At 44.8% G+C, this 7,500-nt stretch overlaps 1 long non-coding RNA gene across 6 annotated transcripts in view; it reads left to right on the forward strand.

The window, feature by feature from the left end:
• The first annotated feature begins 6,501 nt into the window (after positions 1-6,501).
• LOC127932442 (uncharacterized) overlaps positions 6,502-7,500 on the forward strand; it is a 2,259-nt gene continuing 1,260 nt past the window's right edge. The window contains exons 1-5 of one of the 6 annotated variants that reach the window (XR_008145306.1): positions 6,502-6,691; positions 6,732-6,931; positions 7,012-7,251; positions 7,332-7,411; positions 7,452-7,500. The exon at positions 7,452-7,500 is cut by the window's right edge and continues 1,260 nt beyond it. This is a non-coding gene — a long non-coding RNA (uncharacterized LOC127932442). The remainder of the gene's footprint in view (positions 6,692-6,731; positions 6,932-7,011; positions 7,252-7,331; positions 7,412-7,451) is intronic. The other 5 variants (XR_008145303.1, XR_008145308.1, XR_008145305.1 and 2 more) reach the window with 5 other exon arrangements.

Consider the following 7,500-nt stretch of genomic DNA (forward strand, 5'->3'; position numbering starts at 1 on the left):
AAACGACACACACGCCTGTCAACGTTCTGATAACAACCGTCTCCCTCTCCCTGCCCACCCCCGGAGTAGCACCAACTCTGCCCTAGACACTGATCTAATGTCAGTTTTATATTACTCATCAAATGGTTAAAGTTTGGATTGGGGGAGAAAGAACTGATCCTAGAACTGTGCCTAAGGGAGAGTGTAGATCATTGGCCAATCCCTGCCCTAGTTGCTTTATTGAAGGTCAGTGTTATATTCTCTGTAAATTGGTTAAGGTTAAGCTCGGAGGAGAGCAAGCTGATCCTAGAACTGTGCCTAAGGGAGAGTGTAGATCATTGGCCAATCCCTGCCCTAGTTGCTTTATTGAAGGTCAGTGTTATATTCTCTGTAAATTGGTTAAGGTTAAGCTCGGAGGAGAGGAAGCTGATCCTAGATCTGTGCCTATGGCAATGACCACCCAGAGGCCTACCAGTGTTTAGGGGCGGGATGTTAAAATTATTTATTTTGTTAGACCTATATTCTTTCAGTAATATACAAAAATAGAGCTACATACATCTACAGTTGAAGTCGGAAGTTTACATACACTTAGGTTGGAGTCATTAAAACTTGTTTTTCAACCACATTTCAACCACTTTCTTGTTAACAAACTATAGTTCTGGCAAGTCAGTTAGGACATCTACTTTGTGCATGACACAAGTCATTTTTCCAACAATTGTTGACAGACAGATTATTTCACTTAAAATTCACTGTATCACAATTCAAGTGGGTCAGAAGTTCCCATACACTAAGTTGACTGTGCCTTTAAACAGCTTGGAACATTCCAGAAAATTATTTAATGGCTTTAGAATATTCCGATAGGCTAATTGACATAATTTGAGTCAATTGGAGGTGTACCTGTGGATTTATTTCAAGGCCTATCTTCAAACTCAGTGCCTCTTTGCTTGACATCAGGGGAAAATCAAAATAAATCAGCCAAGACCTCAGAAAAAAAATCGTAGACCTCCACAAGTCTGGTTCATCCTTGGGAGCAATTTCCAAATGCCTGAAGGTACCACATTCATCTGTACAAACAATAGTATGCAAGTAAACACCATGGGACCACGCAGCCGTCATACCGCTCAGGAAGGAGACTCGTTCTGTCTCCTAGAGATGAACATACTTTGGTGCTAAAAGTGCAAATCAATCCCAGAACAACAGAAAAGGACCTTGTGAAGATGCTGGAGGAAACAGGTACAAAAGTATCTATATCCACAGTAAAACGAGTCCTATATCAACATAACCTGAAAGGCCGCTCAGCAAGGAAGAAGCCACTGCTCCAAAACTGCCATAAAAAAGACAGACTACGGTTTTCAACTGCACATGGGGACAAAGATTGTACTTTTTGGAGAAATTACCTCTGGTCTGATGAATCAAAAATAGAACTGTTTGGCCATAATGACATTTACATTTACATTTACATTTAAGTAATTTAGCAGACGCTCTTATCCAGAGCGACTTACAAATTGGTGCATACACCTTATGACATCATGACCATCGTTATGTTTGGAGGAAAGAGGGGGAGGCTTGCAAGCTGAAGAACCCCATCTCAATCGTAAAGCACGGGGGTGGCAGCATCATGTTGTGGGGGGGCAGCATCATGTTGTGGGGGTGGCAGCATCATGTTGTGGGGGTGGCAGCATCATGTTGTGGGGGTGGCAGCATCATGTTGTGGTGGGAGTGGCAGCATCATGTTGTGGGGGTGGCAGCATCATGTTGTGGGGGTGGCAGCATCATGTTGTGGGGGTGCTTTGCTGCAAGAGGGGCTGGTGCACTTCACAAAATAGATGGCATCATGAGGAGGAAAATTATGTGAAGCAACTTCCAAATAAACAATGACTCCAAGCAAACTTCCAAAGTTGTGGCAAAATGGCTTAAGGACAACTAAGTCAAGGTATTGGAGTGGCCATCACAAAGCCCTGACCTCAATTACCATAGAAAATGTGTGGGCAGAACTGAAAAAACGTGTGTGAGCAAGGAGGCCTTCAAACCTGACTCAGTTACACCAGCTCTGTCAGGAGGAATGGGCCAAAATTCACCCAACTTATTGTGGGAAGCTTGTGTAAGGCTACCTGAAACGTTTGACCTGTTAAACAATTTAAAGGCAATGCTACCAAATACTAATTGAGTGTATGTAAACTTCTGACCCACTGGGAATGTGATGAAAGAATTAAAAGCTGAAAAACATAATTCTCTCTACTATTATTCTGAGATTTCACATTCTTAAAATAAAGTGGTGATCCTAACTGACCTAAAACAGAGAATTCTTACTTGGATTAAATGTCAGGAATTGTGGAAAAACTGAGTTTAAATGTATTTGGCTAAGGTGAATGTAAACTTCCGACTTCAACTGTACATATGAAATCCACCATCACGTCCTCTCTCTCCTACTACTGCCTGGAGCCAGCTTGTTACCCTTAGGATATCCCCCTACCACAGTGTGGTAGACTGTGCTCTGATCACAGAGTAATGTTGGGGTTCTAGAAGGAAATCCCAAAGATCTGTCTGATACAACATTCTGAATGATCACAGAACAGTCATAAAACATACTGTCACAGACTGTCTTTGATACTGCTGCATCGCTATTCATGTTCTGACAGACACACACACAGACACACACAGGCACAGACACACACACACACACACACACACACACACACACACACACACACACACACACACACACACACACACACACACACACACACACACACACACACACACACACACACACACACACACACACACACACACACATATATATATTCGTCTTCATGCCAGTCTGCCAGTCTAGGTAGTGGCTGTTCTGTGTTATTGAGGCGCCCTCCTGTGGCACAATATAACACTGCATTTATTATCTTTCAGCTTAACTCTCTCTCTCTCGCACACACACACGGACGCACACACATGGACACACACACGCACATGGACACACACACAAACGCACACGCACACACACACACACACACACACACACACGCTGAATTCTCTAGTAAGGATTTGTCCGACTCAACCAGCCAGAACACTTCCAATACAACTGCGCCATTGAAATGGTCCAGTGTTTGTATAACGTGTATCTGGATGACATGGACAACAATAACGGTTCAGTTTGTTGTGATGTTGATATAATAAAGGAGTAATTCATGATAATATGTCAGGGAATAACATTCAGTATGAATACCTGGTGATGGGATATCATACCATCTGAACGGTACAGTGTGGGTGTGTGTAAAACTAGTGCCGTCCTGCGTGGTATGTGTCTGCTTACAGGGCTGAGGAGAGGAGAGAAGGCCAGATGACAGTGCCCTGATGCTCTGTCCTCCCTGCTGGATGCTAGAGGCCATTTTGTTCCTGATCTCACAGAGAGAGAGACAGGTCTCGGCCAATGACAGCTAAGGGTCTGGCTAGGATCGGGCCAATGACAGCTCAGCTTGGCAGAAAACACCGAAACACTCAGTCTGGGTGGGAGGGATAGAGTGAGTGTCGTTTCTCTCTCTCTCTCTGCCTACTGGCTGCCTGCTCCTTCTCTCCCTCTATCTGCTCCCTCTCTCCCCTATCACCTCTCTTTCCTCCCACTTTCTCTCTCCCTTCCCTCTCTCCCAACCTCCCTCCCTCTCTCTCCCCCATCCCTCTCCTCCCTTCTCTCTTGTTGTGCAACCCTCCCTCTTAAAAGAACAAGCTGAGAGGCTTTGTGAGGTTGCTGTTGTGCAACCCCCCCCTCTCTCTGTCTCTCTTCCTATCTACCTCTCTCTCTCTCTGCTCTCTCTCCCTATCTACCTCTCTCGCTTTCGCTCTCTACGCCTCTCTCTCTCTCTCTCTCTCTACGCCTCTCTCTCTGCTCTCTCTCTCTCTACGCCTCTCTCTCTCTGCCTCTCTCTCTGCTCTCTCTCTCTATGCCTCTCTCTACGCCTCTCTCTCTCTACGCCTCTCTCTCTCTGCTCTCTCTCACTATGCCTCTCTACGCCTCTCTCTCTCTCTCTACGCCTCTCTCTCTCTGCTCTCTCTCTCTCTACGCCTCTCTCTCTCTCTATGCCTCTCTCTCTCCGCTCTCTCTCTCTCTATGCCTCTCTCTCTCTGCTCTCTCTGCTCTCTACGCCTCTCTCTCTCTGCTCTCTGTTTCTGCTTTAACTCATTTTTCCTGCTAATCAAGAACGTACCATGTGACTTTCTGCATGAGAGGGCACAGTCCTCCCGTCCTCCCTTACTCGCTCTATCCCTCCCCCATTCCCTTCCTCCCTTCGCGCTGTGCACCCAGCGTGTGCCAGCAATAAGTGGAGTCAGAGAGGAGGGTGGGAGAAAGGACAGAGAGAGATATGGTTCAGAAGAACAGGCAGAAGGGAGGGTGAAGGAGAGAGAACGAGGGAATAAGAGAGAGCGAGAGAGAGGCCAGGATGATTAGATAGGTAGAAAGAGAGAGAGTATAGTATATTACTGAGGAGGTGCTAGGTAGAAAGAGAGAGAGTATAGTATATTACTGAGGAGGTGCTAGGGAGAGAGAGAGAGAGAGAGAGTATAGTATACTACTGAGGAGGTGCCAGGTAGAGAGAGAGAGAGAGTATAGTATATTACTGAGGAGGTGCCAGATATAAAGAGAGTATAGTATATTACTGAGGAGGTGCTAGGTAGAGAAAGAGAGTATAGTATATTGCTGAGGAAGTGCTAGGTAGAGAGACAGAGTATAGTATATTACTGAGGAGGTGCTAGGTAGAAAGAGAGTATAGTATATTGCTGAGGAGGTGCTAGGTAGAGAGACAGAGTATAGTATATTGCTGAGGAGGTGCTAGGTAGAGAGAGAGAGTATAGTATATTACTGAGGAGGTGCTAGGTAGAGAGAGAGAGTATAGTATATTGCTGAAGAGGTGCTAGGAAGAAAGATAGTATAGTATATTGCTGAGGAGGTGCTAGGTAGAGAGACAGAGTATAGTATATTGCTGAGGAGGTGCTAGGTAGAGACAGAGAGAGTATAGTATATTACTGAGGAGGTGCTAGGTAGAGAGAGAGAGTATAGTATATTGCCGAGGAGGTGCTAGGTAGAGAGAGGGAGTATAGTATACTGCAGAGAAGGTGCTAAGTAGAGAGAGAGTATAGTATATTACTGAAGAGGTGCTAGGAAGAAAGAAAGTATAGTATATTGCTGAGGAAGTGCTCGGTAGAGAGACAGAGTATAGTATATTGCTGAGGAGGTGCTAGGTAGAGAGAGAGAGAGTATAGTATATTGCCGAGGAGGTGCTAGGTAGAGAGAGGGAGTATAGTATACTGCAGAGAAGGTGCTAAGTAGAGAGAGAGAGTATAGTATATTACTGAGGAGGTGCTAGGTAGAGAGAGAGAGACAGAGTATAGTATATTGCTGAGGAGGTGCCAGGTAGAGAGAGAGTATTATATATTACTGAGGAGGTGCCAGATAGAAAGAGAGTATAGTATATTACTGAGGAGGTGCTAGGAAGAAAGAGAGAGAGTATATTATATTACTGAGGAGGTGCTCGGTAGAGAGACAGAGTATAGTATATTGCTGAGGAGGTGCTAGGTAGAGAGAGAGAGTATAGTATATTACTGAGGAGGTGCTAGGTAGAGAGAGAGTATAGTATATTACTGAAGAGGTGCTAGGAAGAAAGAAAGTATAGTATATTGCTGAGGAAGTGCTCGGTAGAGAGACAGAGTATAGTATATTGCTGAGGAGGTGCTAGGTAGAGAGAGAGAGAGTATAGTATATTACTGAGGAGGTGCAAGGTAGAGAGAAAGAGTGTATAGTATATTACTGAGAAGGTGCTAGGTAGAGAGAGAGTATAGTATATTACTGAGGAGGTGCTATGTAGAAAGAGAGAGAGTATAGTATATTGCTGAGGAGGTGCCAGGTAGAGAGAGAGAGAGTATAGTATATTACTGAGGAGGTGCTATGTAGAAAGAGAGAGAATATAGTATATTGCTGAGGAGGTGCTAGGTAGAGAGAAAGAGTGTATAGTATATTACTGAGGAAGTTCTATGTTTAAAGCAACGTCTCAACATCTTCTACCCTCTAATTCTGACACACACACACACACACACACACACACACACACACACACACACACACACACACACACACACACACACACACACACACACACACACACACACACACACACACACACACACACACACACACACACACACACACACACACTATTCGTTGACTCACTCCCCAATGTTTATGTCATACACATGTTCAGGCATATGCTGTACACACACCCATGTGCACACACACACACAGAGAGACACACGCACAAGCACACACACACTCAGGCCACACAAGAGGGGGAGGTTTCTTGTGTTGAACATGGCGCTGGAATGTAAACAACCGTGTCTTCCCAGTGAGAGAAAGCGAGAGAGATATTTTTTCTAGTTGCACATCGTTATAACACGGTATGTAGCCATACTATGACATTTGAAATGTCTATAATTGTGAGTTTACTTATAATTTTTTATTGTTTATTGCACTTTTGTCTATTATCTATTTCGTGGTGATTTAGTGATGTAGGCATATGTTTTCCCATGCCAATAAAGCCATTTGAAGAGAGAGAAGAAAGAGAGAGTAAGAGATAGAAGGAAGAGAAGAGGTACAGGGAGGGAGAAGTGTAGATAGAAGGAAGAGAAGAGGTACAGGGAGGGAGAAGTGTAGATAGAAGGAAGAGAAGAGGTACAGGGAGGGAGAAGTGTAGATAGAAGGAAGGGAAGAGGTACAGGGAGGGAGAAGTGTAGATAGAAGGAAGAGAAGAGGTACAGGGAGGGAGAAGTGTAGATAGAAGGAAGAGAAGAGGTACAGGGAGGGAGAAGTGTAGATAGAAGGAAGAGAAGAGGTACAGGGAGGGAGAAGTGTAGATAGAAGGAAGAGAAGAGGTACAGGGAGGGAGAAGTGTAGATAGAAGGAAGAGAAGAGGTACAGGGAGGGAGAAGTGTAGATAGAAGGGAGAGAAGAGGTACAGGGAAGGAGAAGTGTAGATAGAAGGAAGAGAAGAGGTACAGGGAGGGAGAAGTGTAGATAGAAGGAAGAGAAGAGGTACAGGGAGGGAGAAGTGTAGATAGAAGGAAGAGAAGAGGTACAGGGAGGGAGAAGTGTAGATAGAAGGAAGAGAAGAGGTACAGGGAGGGAGAAGTGTAGATAGAAGGAAGAGAAGAGGTACAGGGAGGGAGAAGTGTAGATAGAAGGAAGAGAAGAGGTACAGGGAGGGAGAAGTGTAGATAGAAGGAAGAGAAGAGGTGCAGGGAGGGAGAAGTGTAGATAGAAGGGAGAGAAGAGGTACAGGGAAGGAGAAGTGTAGATAGAAGGAAGAGAAGAGGTACAGGGAGGGAGAAGTGTAGATAGAAGGAAGAGAAGAGGTACAGGGAGGGAGAAGTGTAGATAGAAGGAAGAGAAGAGGTACAGGGAGGGAGAAGTGTAGACAGAAGGAAGAGAAGAGGTACAGGGAGGGAGAAGTGTAGATAGAAGGAAGGGAAGAGGTACAGGGA

Source organism: Oncorhynchus keta, chromosome 10 (genome assembly GCF_023373465.1).
Source record: "Oncorhynchus keta strain PuntledgeMale-10-30-2019 chromosome 10, Oket_V2, whole genome shotgun sequence".
In the NCBI taxonomy this organism is placed as follows: domain Eukaryota; kingdom Metazoa; phylum Chordata; class Actinopteri; order Salmoniformes; family Salmonidae; genus Oncorhynchus; species Oncorhynchus keta.